The sequence below is a fragment of the Lipotes vexillifer genome, unplaced genomic scaffold, assembly GCF_000442215.2.
Source record: "Lipotes vexillifer unplaced genomic scaffold, Lipotes_vexillifer_v1.1 scaffold1162, whole genome shotgun sequence".
In the NCBI taxonomy this organism is placed as follows: Eukaryota; Metazoa; Chordata; class Mammalia; order Artiodactyla; family Lipotidae; genus Lipotes; species Lipotes vexillifer.
Window position 1 is genome coordinate 749577 of NW_006779033.1, and position 6284 is coordinate 755860.

Sequence of the window (6284 nt, forward strand, 5' to 3'; positions counted from 1 at the left end):
GAAGCATGAATAACTTTACAACCAACATTCACTACAGTTAAGTGATCATTATTTACTGTAACGTAATGTTCTACACTATGTAAATGTAAAAAACATTTTACACTGAAAGGTGTAAAACTCCAGCAGCCCTTCCCAACAGGATTATTTCGTGCTGTGACTAAGACAGATAGTCTTAAACAGTCTTGGGTTTTCATTGAGTTTTTTCAGTATCACGTTAAAAAATGGTGACTTAAGTTTATGTAAACACCTCAGCTGCAGTGGGGAAGTCTGTTGCTCAGGACTTAAGCAACAAATTCCATCCTCAGAAAAGGGGTATCGTGGAACGGTATTCCGGGTGGCAAGAACCCACAGAGGTGAGGTCAGCGGATATGAGATTAGGATTCCTTGCAAGTAACAGGGATGAGAAGGAATACATGGACAAAAAGACAAATTCAGAGAGAATTCACGTCCCAGTGAGGCTCAGTGGTCATCTCCAGCCCAACCTTACTTTATAGTCTGGAAACTGAGACACTGAACACAGTGACTGATTACAGTACAGCCAGCTCAGCGTCTGTGGTGATAAAGCAGAAGTGACCAAGAGAGAATCTGCTTAGATGAACTTTTAAATTTCCTTTGAATTACTGCAGTAATGCTCGCTTACTGCATTAAATTTGGAAAACATGAAAAGTGCACAAATGAAAATAAAAAGTCTGTAATCCCATTCCTAAGAGATGATCACCATGAATCCCTTTTAGATGGCTTGATGCATGGGATTTGGGTCTCCAGGAAAATATGGATTTGACGATAAGACTATGAAACCCTCCCAAATGTCTCATTGCTGGGAATCAGGGGACGGCGTTGTTTTGGTGGCTCAGTCATTCATTTCCCTCACTGACTTTATTCATTCAGTAGATATTTAGTGAGCATTTATCACGTGCCAGGCATTGTGTTAGGCACTGGGTGTACCAGTATGTACCAGTATGTACCAGTATGAAGGAGACGGTCATTGTCCCTGTCCTCGTGGGGATGACATTCCAGCCAGGAAAACATAATTAACGCTTAGTTACAATCATGAACCGATGAGGACACCGTGAGATGGTACAACGGGTTGCCCGACACCTGACTTGCTTTGTCTGGTTGAAGCTAGAACCAGCCTTGCTACTCAGAGCGGCCTGCAGAAAATGAGCTCTGGGGCCTCCTGGGAACTTGTCAGAAATGCAGACTCTCAGGCCCCACCCACTGAATCAGGATCTGCTTTTTCACAAGCTCCCAGGGGATTCCCAGGCCTATTAGGGCTTGAGAATCACTGTTCTAAAGGATGTGGGACTCCTTAGTCCAGGGGGGCATTGGGGCAGGTAAGGCCCACCAGGCCCGCGAGCCTGACACCCACCGTCCGCATGGGAGATACTTTGGAGCCAGCAGAGGGAGCCAGTGCGGCTGGACCACAGCCAGAGGAGGCTGTGGGATCTGCCGGGAGGCCCGGGTCTGCGGCCAGCCCTGGGTCTGGGAGCACTTCAGCCCCTTTTGGAGCCCCAGTTTCCTCACCTGCAGGGGCAGCTCTCCTTACCCCTGAGGGCTGACATGAGCGTCAGACCAGTCACTGTGCCGAAAGCATTCACAGCGCTGTGGCCTCACCACTGCTTTTCATTTCAAGAGGGAGGAAGGAGAGCTCTGCTTGCAGGGCCTTCGCTGCCCCGCCTCCCGTGGGCGGAACTCAAAGTGAATTATTCCTCAGCCACGAAAAGGAACGAACTAATGCCTTTTGTAGCGACACGGACGGACCTAGAGATTGTCCTACTGAGTGGAGTGAGTCAGACAGAGAAAGACAAATGTATGATATCGCTTATATGTGGAATCTTAAAATATGGTACAAATAAACTTTTTTGCAAAAGAGAAACAGAGTCACAGATGTAGAAAACAAACTTACGGTTACGGTGCGGGGGGGGATAGACTGGGAGACTGGGATTGACATATACACACTGCTATATATAAAGCACATAACAAATAAGGACCTACTGTATAGCACAGGGAACTCTACCCAGCACTATGTAATGACCTATATGGAAAAAGAATCTAAAAAAGAGTGGGTATCTGTGTATGTATGACTGAGTGACTTTGCTGTACGGCAGAAACTAACACAACATTGTAAATCAACTATATTCCAATAAAAATTTTTTAAAAATCACGGTGCCCCTGTAACTAGTTTACCCAACTCATTGCAAGCACAGGCAGTGATGGAAAAGACGCTCTAGCTCCAACTTTGCATATGGCGGCGGTAGCATGGGGGTGGGGTGGTTACGAATTGTGGAACAGGTGGGGTTAGGGCCCCGCTGCGGCCAGGAACGCCTCCCCAGCCCCATCTAACCTCCTGGCTTGAGCCCCCAGCTCCCTACCGTGTTTTCCGATGCAGAACGAGGGGGACACGGAGGGTGACCTGGAGTGACCACCAACCTTTGCTCTTTTTTCTTAACTGTGTGTGACAGCGCTTACAAAATAACCCAAGTCCAAACAAAACAGCCACAGGAGAAAAGTAAACAGAAAAATGATCATCCCTTCCAAAGTAAAGGCCTTGAATTTCATGAAGCCTTTCTTTTATTCCCATTTGTTACTCTTAAGAATCAGATTAAAGTATCTGGTTTCCCAAGCGCTTGCCTACAACCAGGGCTCCTCCTCGGACACACCTTTGTAATTCTACCCACCTTGGCAGACAGGCAGGTGACCCAGAGAGCTTTGTTCCCCGGTTTCACATTGTATTATGTAGCCTCAGGCACCGAGCTACCCAGTCAGCCCGATTTACAACCTGAAACCACTCGTCTTTTCTGTGTCTGTTCCTGACGTTTATGCAACACAGGTTCTCAGAGGTGTACCAGCACACTGCCTGCCCTCTATCATTTTATTTGTCCTCACAGCAGACATGGACTTCTCATATATTTGTGTTCAATTCCTGATACATGGAGAGGCAAATCCAGGCAAAGAGTTCAGGTGCGCCATGTGAGGTGATACGCTGGACTTGGTGGCTGGGCTGGACCAGAAGCCAGAAGTTCCAGTACTTACGTCAGAGATTCTCTCATCATCGTCACCATCTAATATTTAAGTAACAGGAAAAGCCTGAGAAGAAAAGCTCACTAGGACCTAATTCCACTTCCCAGAGTCAAGCACTGGGCACACTCCGGCTCTTGACTTCCAAACTCTCACAGCGCCGAGATACCCCTTTAAAACGTTACACAGGTAATACGTGCATCCATTTAATTCAGAAATGTACACAAGAACACTACAGATAAAGCAAAAGTCCCTGCTGACATCTTCCCATCTTGACTTTGTTCACTACCCCATAGGCACCTTGATGGATTTGGCAGGTATCTTTCCATTTAGTATTGTTTTGTCATATACGTCCATATAACTGTGCTGTACCCATAGTCATTTTCATTGACAGGTTTTTTTTCCACTGACATTTTGTTTTTGAGATCTACCCATACTTTTAGGACTGATTCATCTTCTGTGGCTGTATAGTATTCTGCCACATGTATGTGCCACTGATTTATTCATTCCACTTTTTAAAAGTATTTTTTTAATTGAAGTGTACGTGATTTACAATGTTCGTTTCTGCAGCACAGCAAAGTGACTCAGTTACACACACACATATATACATTCTTTTTTCTATTCTGTTCCATTATGGTTTATCCCAGGATATTGAATATAGTTCCCCGTGCTACACACTAGGACCTTGTGGTTCATCCAGTCTATATCCCATTCCACTTTTGATGGCCACTGAAGTGCTTTCCACTTTCTCACCGTGGCAAACACTGCGCATTTCTCTAAGTGCCCGTGTGGAAATGTTTCTCGGGACTTACTCCTAGAAGAGGAATTGTTAGGTCACAAGAGGAATTGCTGTGCACTTTCAGTTTCAACAACAACGGCCAAATTGCCTTCCAAAGAGCTTTTTCCAACCCGGACACCCCGAATCAGTGCGCGAGGGTACGTGTCTCTCCATAAGCCGGCAAAAATTCCTGTTCTTGTCAGACTTCCCCAAGTATAATTTTCCAAAGTTAAATATGACTCTCAAATCTTTCTACAAATATGGCATGCACATGGGCCAAAAGTTTACTCACCTCATTGACTAATGAGGACATTTGTAAGATGAAAAAGCTGATTCAAAGACCATTTGGGGAAATGGGTTTACAGGGTCCTTAACCCCTATTAAAATAAGATTGCTAGGCTACATATAAACATGGTTAATGTCCTACAGGGAAATAATTATAACCTTTGAAGTTACCTTTTCTTTGGGACAAAGATTATTTGCATCTCTACCAGGCACAAATCTACAGGTTGGTACATAAACTTATAGAGACTCAGCTTTTCATTAATAGTAAACAGCAACATCAAACAACAGTACACTCTCCTAGAAAAGTAAGTAATCCTTGGGCTTTTAAACAACGCTTCAGTAAGAGGTTGAAAGGAGCACTATCTTTTTTATCTTATTTCCAGATTTTGGATAATTTCTCTTAATAGATTTTAAAAAATCTGTATCAATGCAATGGATTAAAAAGTGGCAGTTCATTGTGTTTTACTCGGAATTTCTGTAATGATTAGTGACTTTTGGGCAGTTGTTATTTTTACTCTCTAGTTCCAGGTCTCTTTAACAAACAAACATTGCGGACAGGAAAAAGCTTCCTTCTCTTTAGTGACCAGAGTGCCTGGCACAACTGAAGAGCAGCCTCACAAAGTTAGGTCTCCTGGGCAACAAGGAAAAGGAGACCTGATTGCTCCTAGGATAGATTTATTGGATGCATAAAAACACCTTCACTGTGGTCGGAGAGGTTCTGCTCAGCCCAGCGGCAGTGGGAGAGGGGGTGTGTGCCCAGGGAGGATGCGGTGGGGGGAGACCTCAGTGGCGCTTTGTGGGGGACGGCAGAACTCAGCTCTGCCCGCTTCCTCAGCCTCTACCCTCAGGTGCCTCCTGCGGACTAGGTGGTGAATCCATCAGTCACCAGCATTTACTGACTGTCGCCACGTTGGGGGGTCTCCAGGTTGTGGAAAACACCTTCTCTTCCCAGTTCACAAGGCAAACGGGAGGTAAAGATAAACTTGGATGAACTTTGAAGGTCTGATATGGTCAAGTCACTGGAGCAGTCTGAGTAAAACCTGGAGGCGGTGATGTATGTGCGTGTGCGTGTGTGTGCGTAGCAGTGAGACACACCTCTTGGTCTGGATCGAGTCACGTGACCGACGACCCCCGGGTCTGGATCGAGTCACGTGACCGACAACCTGCCCTCGGTCCCCATCGTTTCTGCGCCCTAGCTGGGCTTTCGATCTTTCCAGGAGCGCAGAGCGCTTACGGGCCTCGCCCTGGCTCTGCCTCCCCATCCTGGGGCGATGTGAGGTCACCCGAGACTCTCTAGAACCAACTTCCAATACTTGAACTAACCGGATTCCTCAACTATCGCTCGAAATTACCTCCCAATTAGGAGCAGCCTAAGGAGCAGGCGGCTGTGAATCCCGGTTCTCCACGGGGGCAGCTTCCCCGGGTCCACTTCGAAATCTCTCCGGCTCACCAAGGGCCCCAGCTCACGCGGGGACGCTCTTTCCGAGGGGACCCTTTCCCACCGCCGGCCCGTCCCACTTCTTAGCAGGGGGTCCACTCTCCTTTTGGGGGGACCCTGTGGCTGGCTGGCCCGGGCCTGACGCGTCGTCTGACCCGCCGCGTCCCCATCTGTCCCCAGCCGCGTCCGCGCCGTGGCCGGGCGGTGGCGCGACTGGAATGCGCGGGGGACGCGGGGCGGGCGGCTTCGGCCTCCGGCCCGGCCCAGGGTGGATGGGCGCGCGGCGCGCGGACGAGAACCTGGCCGACAGCACCGGCGCCGGGTCCCCGGAGCGGGTGCGCCCCGCCCTCGCCCCCCTCCCGGCACACGTGCAGCTTCCACCCCCGCGGGTCGGGTGGGGCGCGCAGGCCCCCGACCCGACAGTCTCCGAGGATCGAGAAACGGAAAGAGAGAAGTCTCCCCGGGAGCCCGCCGAGCGCAGGCCAGCCCGCCCTCCCTGCCCAGTCTCGTCCGATCCCGGCCGGCGGCTCGGGGCCCGGAGGGGAGGGAGGGGGCGGGGCGGGGGCACAGAGGCGGGGCCGGCGCCCGGGTTTCCGCCCCTCCAGGCAGCCGGGGGTCCCCGCGGCCCCAGCAGCTCGGGCTCGGGAGGCGGCGCGGGGCGCTGAGGCCAGGCCCCCCCCTCCTCCGCTTGGCGCGTCCTCTCACCCGGAGGCGGGGAAGGCGGACGCGACCGCGGCCTCGACGTCGGCGGCCGCGCCGCCCGCG